The sequence below is a fragment of the Dipodomys merriami genome, unplaced genomic scaffold, assembly GCF_024711535.1.
Source record: "Dipodomys merriami isolate MVZ:Mamm:240054 unplaced genomic scaffold, mDipMer1.0.p SCAF_12, whole genome shotgun sequence".
Taxonomy (NCBI): Eukaryota; Metazoa; Chordata; class Mammalia; order Rodentia; family Heteromyidae; genus Dipodomys; species Dipodomys merriami.
Window position 1 is genome coordinate 26,039,301 of NW_027202493.1, and position 15,042 is coordinate 26,054,342.

At 33.6% G+C, this 15,042-nt stretch overlaps 1 non-coding gene across 1 annotated transcript; it reads left to right on the forward strand.

Annotated features, from left to right (window-relative positions):
• The first annotated feature begins 12,633 nt into the window (after positions 1–12,633).
• On the forward strand, positions 12,634–12,762 carry LOC138823479 (small nucleolar RNA SNORA51). Its single transcript, XR_011370829.1, has one exon. It is a non-coding gene; the product is annotated as a small nucleolar RNA SNORA51 (small nucleolar RNA).
• The last annotated feature ends 2,280 nt before the right edge of the window (positions 12,763–15,042 follow it).

The window sequence follows — 15,042 nt, forward strand, 5'->3', positions numbered from 1 at the left end:
CAAAGCCAGCCCAAACAGGAAATTCCATGAGACTCTTATCTCCAACAAACCACTCAGAAAACTGGAAGTGGCACAGTGGCTCAAGTTGTAGAGCACAAACATTGAGCTGAAGAGCTGAGGGACAACGTTCAGGCCCAGAGTTCAAGCCCCATGAACCACCAAAAAAAAAAAAAAAAAGAAAATCCTAGAAAATAAATATTGGAATAGCCTAGATTAGAAGAATCAGAAAGTATTGAAAGGAAGAAGATGAAGAGATTATTTCTCATGATGAACTATAAAGGTACCTTGAAAATCACGACATAATCTTGAAGAAAGATAATTTGTAGGACCAGGTAATATAGAAAGCTGTGTTGAAGGCCCACATGTGTCTAAGTTCTCACAAGAAATGTCCAGTAGGCAAGGATGTTAAAATGTTTCTGAAGGAAACATTTCAACATTTCTGAAGGAAACATCTTCAACTCTGCAGGTCAGTTGAAATGATTCATGAGGAGAAAAAGAATGATCATGATAAGGAAGGTGGGACAAGAGAGGGCTTAGGAAAGAGGGTTTTACAGGGGTCCTAATTTTAAGGTCTCAAAGGTGAAAGAGTGAATCTTAAGGGGAATAAGTAGGAGCTAACCAATTTTTAACAGAGAGTTGTAGAGAGCAGGAAAGTCTGAAAAAAAGACAGAGGAGGCTTTTTATCAGTGCTAGGTCAGTCCTTCCCATGGATTTTAAAAGTGGCACATTGTAAGAATAAATTCAAATCCTACTCAGAGGTCCTTCAAAGAAAAGGGGAATATTTTGAAATTCAGCAAACTATAAAGTTGTATATGAAAAAGATTTTATGGAAAATTGGGCTTTCATGTTGGAAAAGGTTAAGCAATGTGAACCCTGTGTGCAGAGTCACATCTACTTTGAGGAACTCCTGCCTATCAATAAAATTTCTAGTACTTACTGGAATAACTTACAGATAAACCATGCTCACTCAGACTTTTGTTGCCTTTCACTACCCAGACGACCTAATATTGTATTTCATAAGTATATTATGCAATTACGGATGGTCCCTGGATTATAGTAGATAGAGTTAATGATGATGGGGGTATAAAATCATGCAAATGCAATATATATTCAGTACAAACCAGACTTCAGCATTTCAGTTTTGACTTTTTCTGGATTAGTAATGTATAGTATGATTCTGTGATTCTAGGAATGGCAGAAAGCATTAGATGCAAGCCAGCCACCCAATTTGGTGGATAAACAAAGCCAGTACTCTAGAATGTACTGAGTTACTAAGCTATGGTATTTCTTAGGTTCATATTTTAAATGCATTCTCAATTTACAGAGGATTTGTCTGGACATAGACCAATGATAAGCTAAGGAAAAGCTATATTCTTCAAAAACAAATGCCCAGTGGAAACAATAAAAAGTGAGCAAAGGGTGCAATCAACAATGGTAGATACTGGAGTTAGTAAATTCTTAAAATAACTCTATCTGTACCGTTGTTTGAATTCCTCTCTGTGTAGTGAAACTTCATACTGAGTATCCCCCATGAACAAGTTTCCTCCAAGTTCTGAGATGTCAGAAGTATGATGACACATTTCTAGATTATTTTCCTTTAACCTTCCATTGGTATCTGACTCTTCCCTCCTAATATGTATTTCTGCTCATAAATATGATAATAATATGTGGAGATGCTCTCATGTCATTGTGAGCATAAGTCAATAATCATGAAATGTAGAGTTAGAAACTAATGATGATGTGTAGAAACAGCCTTGATGAGTACATGAGTCTATCAAGCTGAAACAAAACTAACTTCACCCCTGACAAATTCTGTGTGAAGAAACTAAAAAGCTCCCAATAAAGATATATTCTTTTCTGTTACTTGAAACTAAAGGCAATCCTAACTGGCATTTTCAACCTGGAATAACAGCTATACACAATATGTCTGAGGAAGCTTAGAAGTCAGTGAAAGGTTTAAATACCATGTCTTTAACAAAAGAATCCTAAACATTCCACCACAGTGTCCATCAGAGAAAGTCTAGTTTAATGAATGAAATCCTGGCATAATAAAATATTTCCCCTTCCTGCTTGTGTGAAGTAAATTTCAACTTTATGTTTCCAAGGAGACTAGTCAGTTCTGTAATTATGTGAATAAATTTATCTCTTTTCTGTTTTAGGGCTTTAATTCAGTATGTTTTACTTTCAAAACATTCTGCAATCACAAGTGGCTTCAAGAAAGACTGAAATTATTCTTAATGTATGCAACTGAATCACAAAAGGACAAATAACCATGTTGTAGGTTATGTTCCCAAATATTATTCTCTCAGCTCTACAATAAAATATCATAAAGAAATTAAAATATGTTCTTATATGCTTTTACCTCTTAATGGGCTATGTTTCTTGCCTCTTCATAATGACTAAATTTACAGACAATTTTTTAAAAGAGAACACATTATTATTCTGTTAATGATTACAATATCCTATTTTCCCCATCCCATTAAGTTGTACAGCAGAAAAGTGAGGATTATATGATATACCATTTCTAGTAACAAAATTCATTGAAAAACCAACTGTTCACTCTGTGCAAGAATGCAATGCTAGCCTGTATATTCATGTTGTCTGTTAAGTGCAATTTCCTATATGAATATGCTGAACTAAACCTGATGGGAAAATGCCAGCTACTATAAATTGACTTTAAAGTTGAGAAAACATAAAATCTCCAACAAAGAAAGATACTTGTGTTATACAATTATAGATAGAAGTGTTTATTTTTTCCAGAAACATTTTCTCAAGTTACACTGTGTAGTTACTTTTCTATAAGGAGAGATGTGAGCTGTTTAGGTGTAAAGCAATAAGGTGACACTGGTGATTGTCATGATGATGGTTTGGCAGCTCTGCTGTTATCCAGCTAATATCCTGGAGGGGATAGGAAGATAAACACAATGCTTCTTTCAAATAAGGTTGAACATTTTAAATTATTCTGAAATTGCTAAGGGCAAATTTCAACACCACATCTTAGAGTTCAAAGTGAATTATAATCAAGTTATAAACAGGATCTGCCCATAATTCAACCATGTGGCACCTTCCTAGAGAACAAATGGCAGAAATGATGAGCAACTGAGGACAGAGTGACTTGAGGGGAAAGATAATGTGTCATGAGTTTATACTTTGCACAAGTCAGAGAAACACAGTGTTGGATGAAGCTGCAGTATTTCACCTAGAGAAAGTCATTTTAGTTTTGAAATATCCTTCCCTTAATGGGTTTAAGATGCCTTAATGTTAGTATTTACTTAAATGCTTGTCTGTGTCTTTTTCTACAACGTGATGTAAGTGGAAGGAGAGAATCCTCTCTGTGCGGCCCCCCACCCCAGCACCTCAGTTCTCACAAGGCTTATTTGGGTAGATCTAGAAACTGAGGGTATTTCCATAAAAGTAGCATGTTTTGCTCATTTTTGGATAGATTTTATTCATTATACATTGACATGAGGATCATCACAACAGATTAAACTTCTATAAAATGACCAAAACATGATGCTTTCATGCACTTTATACAAAAGAAAAAACTTGTGAGGGACGGGTTGATATCTGTACCAGGATAGATGTTACTTAGACCCCGATCCAGGAAGGGTAGTGTACCAGGTGATGGGGCTTGGGGCTACTTCAGCTATTTATTTACTCATGTCCATTGTATCCTCAATTACCTGACACTAATGATCAAGGCTATGTTTATATATATTTGGTCTTGGAGCTTGAGCTCTGGGCCTGGGTGCTGTCCCTGATCTCTTCAGTTCAAGATGAGCAGTCTATTTCTTGAGCCATAGTGCCACTTCCTGTTTTCTGGTGGTTAATTGGAGATAAGAGTCTTATGGTCTTTCCTGCTCAGGCTGGCTTTGAAAGGCGATGAACATCTCAGCCTCCTGCATAGCTCAGATTACAGGAGTGAGCCATTGACACCTGGCTTCAATATATATATATATATATATATATATATATATATTATATCTATCAAATAATTCCTCTCTTTTAGTATTAATTATCTTTATTTTTTCCATAAATGCATGCCATACTGAATAAGACATGTTCCAGAGTTTATACCTCAACTTCGTATTTGTAGAAGCATCCACAAAACCACTGTGTAGAAAAAAATAGCAACACAAGATCCTTTTTATTTTTATTTACTTATTTCTTACATTCATGAACAGGATATGATATTTTGATGGGGGGGTGTCAGTTAAAATGCATTAGCTCTGCGTTTAATAGTGATTTGGGGAAGAAGTATACATTTTTCAGAATAAGAGTTAAGATTGACAGTTGGGAGGTTTACTTTCCAATATAAATGAATATGGCCTTCGCTCTCTTTCAGTCATCTCTTTCACACAGTGTTGCTGAAGCATGGATTGTAAATGTAAAAGCACCTGCTGGTCTGGGATCTCAGTTGCACCAAGTTGCAATGATTTTTTTTTAAAGAAATGACAGCACTCGTTTTAGAGGCCAATTCCCAAAGATTTATTTTTTTAACTGATTGACTTCCTCAAATGTAAGTATATGTTATTATAGAAAATGAATATATTTGAGCTTCTGTGTGATTTCTATTCACTTTCATGGGAAGTTTCACCAGGACCATTTATTCATAGTCTTAATAGAAAGGACTAAGAGAAGACTTACAAATTGGGGATGTGGAGAAAAATTGCTTAGGTATTTAGACACATGCTAGTAGAAGAATATGTCTCTGCTTAACAAATAAGGAAGTGACATACCATAACATACATTCAAAAACTTTATAGTAAACAGAAAGACATTCAAATTCAGTTTTCATTGCAAAGTTAAAATCATGCATTTATTGTTTTTAAATACTGTTCATTTGGACTTACCTTGAGGTCATCAAAGAGTTCTAACTTTCACTTAAACATTTTTAAAACACGTTATAGTCATACATAAAAGTGAAACTAATTCAACCTGATTCAATCGGTTTCTTTAATTTTAATATGAGAATGATATTTGCCCAATAGTATTTTTGGAGGTCAATTTTTGAGAGAGGTGTGTGTGTGTGTGTGTGTGTGTGTGTGTGTGTGTGTGTGTGTGTGTGTGTGTGATTCTAAGTATTCATTCTCTTTAACTATTTTAAAACAGTGGGGAAAGAGGAGAAAAGTGCCTCAGGTGAAGTTTAGGAAGAAGGAATGTAGGAAGCACCAAAAAGTATTAGCAGCACTGAGGGAGATGATAGGTCCATTGAGGTCATAGGAATAAAACCTACACCAAAGAATCAATTCTGGATTTACTATTATTATGGCTGGATGCTGAATCTTTAATTAAAGTCATAATTTTCCAAGTATAAAGTGATGTCTGAACAGACTGTGCCAAATTTTGGTTTGCATTATGGCTCCAAGTCAAAATTCAGCCTGTATTCTCAGTAATAAATATCATGCAATAACTTAGTAGGAACAGATCATAGGAGAGGCACAAATTTTGCCTAAAGGAACTGGGAAGAGAGCCTACCTGAAACACATCTCCTCAGTCTTCTCATCAGTGCACTCTACTTTTTGATACTTCCATTATTTCTACAATGCCCTTTATTTTCTTTACATGTAGTTCTGTCTTACATTTAACTCAAACCTCTTCATATGAGACTTTATACTGATTTCTTCATGATTACCCATGGTTTCAAAAACGTATTCTAGTCAGGATCTTTCATCCTTACCCAGAGAAAGAGCAAGAAGTCAAAATAAAACATGAAATAAGCTTACAAAATAATACATTAAATTTGAAGTATACATTAAAATATTTAAATTTTTTCTAAAAAGTATTTCTGAACATATCTGTTTAATATTCAATTTCCTTAGAAAACTCAAAGACTATTTCAACCAGTCGTGGCAATATACTGGCTCATTGTAACATCGAGAATAAGGCTTGCATATTTCATGATTTGGGACGAATCAATTGTTTTATCCAAAATAGGGTAAATTAAGTTTATCGGCTTTACAAAAGTAAAAAATTTTTTTATAAATAATTTAGCATCACATGGCATATAATGAGTTAACTTATTATGAAATATTTCTCATTAAAAGAAAATAAAAATTTATTATTGGTTCTCACCTTAAAATGAAACATTTAATATTCTGAATCGTGTGTATACAATTAATGACATCTAATCAATACTTCATTGCTGAATTATGATAGCTAAGAATTAAGGTTCTTTTTATTAAAAGGTGCCACAGGGAAATGTTTAAAGTAAAATACTATCTGGTTTTAACTTAATTTTTGTTATTTTAGAGCACATGTGAGTTTTTAAGGGCATGTCTCTAAAGAGGGAGTGATGCCTAAGGTTAAAATTTGAACGAAAAATTTATTGTTATGCCTTTTTAACACTTTCTTCTTTTCAAATTCTAACCTACTCAGGTAACTGTAACCCCTCTGTCCAATATCTTTACAATAAAATACAATTTAAAAAACAGTCAAACTTAATATTTTAGAAGAACTTTAAGCATTTTTGAAGTTTCCCTTTGACTATGAAATAGTCTATTTGACTATGAAATAGCGAGGGCTATAGATCCTCAATTCAGTTTTCACATAGACGTTTAAAAAGACTTCACACGTTTCTTGCCAATTGTATTAAAACTAGTCCAATCTAAAGATTCAACCTCAAGATGAAAGTATTTTCTGTCCCCTCATTTGTGGCTAATCCTTTGTCCTGTAATTCTTAAACTCAAACAGGGGAGGAACACTGGTGTATGCTTGAACTCCTCTTTCTACTTATGTGCTTAAAGTAATGGAAGAAGACATTTGGTCTAGTATTTTGATAGCTCTCTCCCTATTTCCCCTCAAAGTCTATGTCATATAATATCAGGACATGGTGGACAAATGTGTGGAAAACTTCCAGCATTTATGGGTATCACTCACTGCTGAGGACAAAGATCTTAATTTGCCCCTCTCTGCCACCTACTTGACATAGGTATTATTATATTATTAGAAAAAAAGCTAGGTTTCCTTACAACAACTGAATTATTTGCAATAAAACAAAATGCTTAAATAAGGATACATGTTGGCTCATTGTAACAATGAGATGTACAAAACACTATGTTAAAAACAAACTTTACAACTTCGGCAAGGGGGGCGTAGTTGTGGAGGTGGGAGGGAAGGGATGGTAGAGGGAAAACAAAGGAGGAAGCAACAATATTTAATAAGAAAAGTACTCATTATCTTGCTCCTGTAATTGTAACCCCTCTGCACAACATTTTTATGATAAAAAACGTACAAAAAAGAGTAATAAGAAAAACATTAAGACATTAATTTGTATGATTAAGAAAAAACTGTAATATTTTCCACTTTAAGAATGAAGGAAATCTGTAGCATTTTTTGCTTTCTTCAGTTTATTATTTTTTTAATAACAAGTCTAAAATGTCTGGGCCACCATGAGCAAAAAAGGAAGCTGTAGCTGGGTAACAATAGACCATGTCTGAAAGCCTAGCCAGTCAGGAGACTGAGATCTGATTATCTTAGTTTGAAGCCAGCCCAAACACAAAAGTTCATGAGAGTCTTCTTGCCAGTTAAAAAACCAAGAATCCAAAAGTGGGTCTGTGGTTCAAGTAGTGGAGTCCTAGCATTATGCTTAGGGGCAATGCTCAGGCACTGAATTCAAGGTCCAAACAGGAAAGATAGATAGATAAATAGATAGATAGATAGATAGATAGATAGATAGATAGATAGATAGATAGATAGATAGATAGATAGATAGATAGATGGAAGATAGATAGATAGATAGATAGATAGATAGATAGATAGATAGATAATGTGTATTTTCTGATCAAGTACTTTCACTACTCTCAACACATAAAGATTTTTTAAGGTAAGTTTCCTTTACCTCCTTTCTTGGGAGGATCATAACCAGTTTTCATAATTAAAGAGTGTTTAGCTGATTAACAAGATCAAATGAGATGACATGGTGATTTCCATACTAAATTTAAATTATTCTTAAGATAAAATATCAAATTAGTCTTAAAGCATTAAAATAATACAGTATATGTGTGTGTCAATTTCTGTTTTCCAAAACATCCCTGTTATCTCTATGAGACAAACTATCATGAATATTGTTTTTGAATTTTGCTTTGTAAAAACATTTTGCTGCTATTTCGAAATGCACCAGAACAGCAAGCTTTCCAGAGTTAATGTGGGTATTTTAGAACTCACAACATGACAAATGACAGTATTGTTCCTGAACAGTTCTACTACATCTTAATTACTTTCTCTTTGTCATAATAAATAAAATACAGGTCCTGAGCCTTTGATTGTAGAAATGAATCATAGTTAACATTTTATGTGCATGAGTCTAAGCCTTACTTAAAGACAATTAAGATGTGTCACTTATGGTTATTGTTAGTCATTGATTCTGTTCAGCTCTGCTAATCCATAGCCTTAAAGGCTCTGAAATATGAATAACTTATTTGGTGGTTTCTGTGGCCAAGGCCATGAGTACCCAATCATCCATGAAGTGTTAAGGACAAAGGAAAGGCACCATAAGGCTGATACAGACACTGTATGATACTGGCTATGTTTCCCTTTCTTTATTAACCAACTTCCCATAGGCACTTGCTTTCCCCACCTCAATATTGTCACTCTTCACAATATGTAACAAAACACCGTAAGGTGAGTAGCTTATAAAGAACTGGAAGTATTGCTCACTGTGTAGTGGCTACAACAGGCAAGGACAATTCACCACCTTGCAATGAGTTGGCACTGTGTTCTCTCATAATAGAAGAGGCGAGCCTGTGCTCTGGAGTCTATTTCATTACATGTGCTATCATCCCCATCATGATGGCACTACCTTTAGGATTTAATCACCTCCTGGGACCTCATCTCTTCACCCAATGCTCTTGTGGATTAGGGTTTCAATATAGAAATTTGGAGGTTCACAAACACCTCAGACCATACAAATGTTATCAGCATTCCAAATCTCCTTGTTTAAGTTCTATATTATAAGAGCTATGGTAACCAATTTTCCACTTTCTCTTCCTCTCAGAAATAAACAACAAAACATTATTTATTCCCCAAAAGTTCACTAATTTCCAGAGCATGATAGACAGAGTGAACTGACTGGGCAGGGAAGATTTCTGATTGTTTTACTACCCATTATCCAGTATTCAGTTTTAATAAAAATGGAAGAAAAAAAACAATGAAATATAATAACCTAACAAGATATTATAATCACGTTCATATTTACTATACAATAAAAAATATGAATAGAGAAAACTTGCCTAAGTTCAGAGTCATAAAGTCAGTTTCTGAGATTTTTCTAAGATTGCCCTCTATTTACAGCTGAGTTGACAATCTTGTCTCATACAGACATTTAGTGGGCAAACCATCCTGCACCTTAACAAGTCCCTAATGCAAACATAAAGAAGACTGATGCTTCAGCAGCAACAATAGCATACCATTATACTTCTTTTTTAACGTGTTTACTGTGTATGATATTGACAGATAAGAGCTTTATGGCTTAGAGCATGCTTCTTGGGGTTCATATTCTTCAAACTACCTGTCCCCTGAGATTTTTACCGCTTCTAAAAGGAGATATTAGGCATTGTGGTAATAAGGACAGACATTTTGTTTACCAGCTTAGTATCACAAACCTTTCACAAACAGTATGTAATTTGCTTCTCAGCATTATGTCAATCTACATTGTATAGTCAGTGTCTCAAGATGAGTAGAAGTCTGTCAACATTATAACGCAAGCTTTGCAAGTTGTTTCCTGTAATACCTCATATGCATATAAGCTATATCAGCTCACCTGCATACAGTCAAGATCTGTCACTCATTTTCTTCGCCATCATCTTATCTGAATGATTTGGAAGGAAAGTTTGCATGGAAAAATGCTATTGCCTTCCACATCTGTCAACAAGAATATTTCTTGTAATGAATCACAGCAGACATGAGAATGAGTAAGATGTAACCCTCGTTCATGCATACAAAATCACTGACAATCCAGAAATATTGACATTTTTTCATGAATAAATAAATAAATAATAAAAGAGCTGAGGCAACATAAAGATTATTTTAGTATGTTATATAAAATGCATACCTAAATTTGTCTCCCTGTAATACAGAGAAGTTAACAATTTTTATTGGGTAATAATATCCTTATGATGCAAAGCCCAGTAATCAAGTATTTTCAATAATGAGACATACATGCAATCACTGATCGAACAAGGGAAATTGGCAATCTCTAAACCATAATTATTAAATTAAGTAAAATAATGTGTTTGGGTTGACTTTTTCTATGGATTTAGAAACAAATAACATGTATCAACACCTAGAAATAATATGAGAAAATTCCCAAATCTTTCTATTGCTATTTTATTTATTGAATACACACATATATGTGTATGACTTGTCAGAAAAATCAAACAAGTGATTTTGAAAATGTTTGGTGTTAGATTCTTAGTACCCAACACTTCAAAATATTTGATAGATGATGCATTTGGGCTTTTAGAAACTATAGGTCTTATGTAGATACAAAGGAAGGTCAAGGAACAGGGTAATATATTAGTACCTTACTACCAGGGTATGATAGGTCACTAGCTGAGAAAGTATAGGAAAGATAAAAGGGTTGACTTCAGCTACTTTATGGGGTTGTGAGATGTTCTTCTCACAAATATTTTCTTTTCTATGCCTACAACATTGGTGCTTGTAAGTAAGTAGTAGGACATGAAAACAGAAACCTCAAATTTATTTTTCCCTAAACATGTAATAAAGAATAAAATTCCATCTTGAAAGTAGTTGGGAACCATTTTCAAGATCTTATTCCATGTCATGACACAAATTATTTTGTTGTGGAATACTCTATTTCTCTGTACTCTAATGGGGTAGAGATGATCATGATTGAAGACCATGAGACTTGTTAGATGTTGAGAATTTTTACCTGCTGAAATATATCAATAGACTTATTTAGAATGTAGAATCAATTATCAGGATGTAGTGATTAGCATTTTATTTTCATTTGTTTTATTTTTGGTAGGAAAGATCAGAACATAATCAAGTTTCATTCTAAACTTAATGTGCTTACACTGTAAAATAATTCAAGCATTTTATGAGTTATAGGAAATAAATTTAAATTGACTACCAACTTATATTTCAGTATTATCCCATTTATATGACCTTTCACATTACATTTTATACAAAATGCTGAAATATTGGTGGATATATATCTCAACTACCTATATTTAAAAGGCAACTAAAATAATTTTACATATAGCTCTATTATTAAATTTCAATTTTCAAACCTAGTTTTTTCTAAACTTTTTCTTAATTTATCAGCTAGCTTTAACTTAAAATGCTATCAGTCAGTATGAACTATCTTGTAAATTATTTGCACCCCAGACCAAATAAACTTTACCTCTAGTAGTAACTCAATTACTTAAGGCATTGACTTGTTTATATTATTGCCAGATAAAAATGTTAAGACAATTGAAATTTTGATTATTTAAATTTATTCCAGTATTTCAAACCTAATTTATAGCTATGAAAGTTTCCTAATAACCTACTTATTAATGTTAATGAAATATGGGATTAAGACATATATTGAGGAAGAATATGCTTTTAATAATAATAAATATTAATAGATTTATGGCAACTGATTGGGTCATAAAGAGCTCATCATAATTGGATTTAAATTGAACAAAATTGGACAATATGTCATGAATGTAAAATCAATTTTAAGGTAGAAGGCAAAAGCAGTAAAATGTTTTAGAGAGAAATATGAATTAACTTTCAAGTTAACTTGTAGCCAGGAATGATAATGAAACAGGAAAATCACAAATACAATTTCCTGATTGTATCAAAGATAAAATGTCCTCTAGAACATAAGATGATCATGAAAATAGATAGTCTTTAATAGTCTGATAAAAAGTATGGCTTTGAATCCATGAGTTGGGAAATGAAATAGGTTTCATCTAAGTTTGAAATTAGGCCTTTATCTTTCTTTCTGTCTCTTGCTGTAATTCCACATGTCTGAAATAACCTTTCTGAATTAGAATTGATTTTCTAACTAGTATAAGAATATGTAAAATGAGTTTAGTCAATCAATTAATCAGTTAATATAATGGGAACCAGAATTATTTGACAAATCATAGAACAAAAACAAGAGAGGTAACATATGAGATCCTATTTTTTTAATGTAAAATAAAAGATGTGCAAATTGGCATGCAAGTATAATGCTCTAAATGCAGTTATAACATGAAAAACAATACCAGGAAAATATATATTATGTATTATATGTGTTTGTATATATGTGTATGTAAAGACATATTAGAAAACAAAAATTTATTGCAATTATATAATTATATTGCTTCTCTACAAGAATACAGATTTAAATTTGTGTTAAGCTGCTTACTTTTGATGAACTGATCAATGCAAACTAGGCAACCCTAGTTCCACTAATTCCACAATATTCCTTGAATTCCTCCTTGGAGTTTATTCTAGGCTTGTAACTCAGTAAAGAGCAAAACAGCCAAAATCTCTGGATTTAACTAGGCAGCCCAGGCTATCAGAAACAAGTCAATTAAAATAAATCAGATGCTAAGAAATGCTATGAGAAATATAAGGAAGAATAAAAGAGAAAGGCTTTATCAAGAATGAAGACAGGATGCTTTCTTAAAGGAAGGTAGCCTCAGGTTGCTTACCCCAGGCTGTCCTTACACTGACTGTATAGAAAGAGGAAGCAGAGTAAACCTACCCCATATACACCTTAGCCCAGGCCTGTGCCTAGTCTGTATTGTGAATGGGGAGACAAGGAAAATAAATAAATAAATAAAGGAAGGTATATATACTGGATACCATCTATTGTAGGGTGATATTGTAACAAAAACAAAGCAAACTGGGGAGTGAGCTCTGCAGAGAGTAAACGAAGAGCATTAGCAGCATGTTGCAAGAGCAATTAACCCTGTTGTATGATATTTGGCAGTTTCTAGGAAGTGCCAGAAATGCAGTCTGTAAGTCAGAGATATATGCAAAAGAATGTGGGAGAGAAAGTCGTGTACATTGCAGAGGCTGGAGTAGAGCATGTTGGACCATGGAAGAATGCTTTCAGTTTCTCTGGAAGCTTGAGTGTTGACACATGTTTGGGAGTGATGGTTAATAGTTCTTCCTTTCACTATGAAGTATGTAATAATTTTGATGGCAACCAAGGTTGCCTGTGGAAACGAGACACTGTGAAGAAGCAGGAGTGTGTACACTAGCAGAGCAGTATTTGTCACTGTTGCTCTCTACTTAATAGGGGAGGCAGGAGGCAGAGGGGTACTGCAATGATGGACCCAATCTGGTACACTCATGAAGGAGCTAGAACATAGTATGATTCTGCTGCACACTACACTTAGTGAGATTCTCTGCTCCAAATACTTTCAAAGTGTATTCCATGAAAGCTTACAGAATTATACAATTTCCCAGAGCTACCCTGTAGAAGTTGTATACAAAATATGTACAAAAAAAGCCTTAAAAATTCACAGTTCTGGACCCCTTATTTTTACTTCAACAAGAGTTTTTCTCCCATTATCTTTGTAAAATAAATTAAATGAGGTATACAAGATTTTTAAGAGAAATTTGGTATTAAAAGCAAACGAGCAGACCAAAGGGGGGGAGGAAAAGTATTTGGAGAAAACATTGATTTCTTTCACACCAGAGTTAATTAATATAATCTTGCTAAAAATGTTAGATTGCTAGGCAATATTATATATATATATATATATATATATATATATAGGCAATATTATATATATATATATATATATATATATATATATTAGATTGCTAGGCAAAAATGTCAGCTCCCAAAGCTTGTATCATTTCTATTATATGTAAATTCTGTGCAGCCTGGCCTCCCTTATTCTATTTTGCATTGGTTATATTCCTTATACATGAAATAGATGAATACTTCTTGTAACAGTTGTCTGTGGTGAAAACATTTGCATTTTCTGAGTTTAAAGTGGGCCAACTTATTTTCTTAATAAACTAGCAAGATGTTTATTTTTCCTTGGAAATGTTTTTCATCTTTCAAAAGTTTTGATTAGTACCAAGAACCCAATACCATTGTTGATTAGAAATTTAATATTGTCTCTACAATGACTTTGATCCTAGAAAGAACTTCTTAATTCTTGTGAGGTGCTGACTATAAATATCAAAACATCACAGTTAGAATATGTACCAGATCTAGAATGAGAACACTACTCTTGAGAACAGGTCCATCTACTTATGAAAATATAAGATGCTGTGAGAGCAGACGGAGAAACATCAGTATCCTTTTACTTAAAACAAATGTAAATAGCAAAACCATTTTTCTTTAAGGTAATCTTTGTCAGGTATCAAATGAAGTTTGTGAAAGGCAATTGCTGTTTAAAAAAATCACTGTGGGAATATTCTAGAACTGAAGCATTAACTTCACAACAATCAGACAATATATTTGTATAAAATCACCTTGTCAGATAGATGCAGGTATAGTTTTTCCTGTTAGATATACTGGTAAATATGATTCATCCTCAGTCAATTCTAATAGATATAGTAACTGAATATCTTCTAGATTAAGTGTTTTTTGGGAGAAAATAAAATAGTTTTCTTTTGAGTCTTTTCTATTGAGTTTCACAAAATAATGCCAGCATCCTGAAGACAAAATTGGGTAGAAAATGAAATAAAAATGTAACAAAAGATCAGTGGGGAATTAGTGATAAAAATCAGCAGGAAATCCATTGTACCCCAAACAATAGTTCAACCAGCTGACTAGGACAAACAGGCAGAGAAAAACCAAGCAAAGTGATAAACAGCAGCAGGAAAATGGGAAGTACCAGCAGGAAAGCAAGGACGTTGCTAGGAGGGGCCCATGGAAAAGTTAATTGAAGTAACAAGCAGAGAGGCCCATAAGTCAGAGACCAGAATGCAGAAGGAAGATGGAGAAGAACAGCAAGAAGGAACAGGTGTATTCAGACCATAGAATGAATAAAGAAATATCAATCTTTGCCAAGTCCCAAATAACCCTCCCTTATACAGGCAGATTATAAATGGTAGTGTAACAGCTAGTGAAGATCG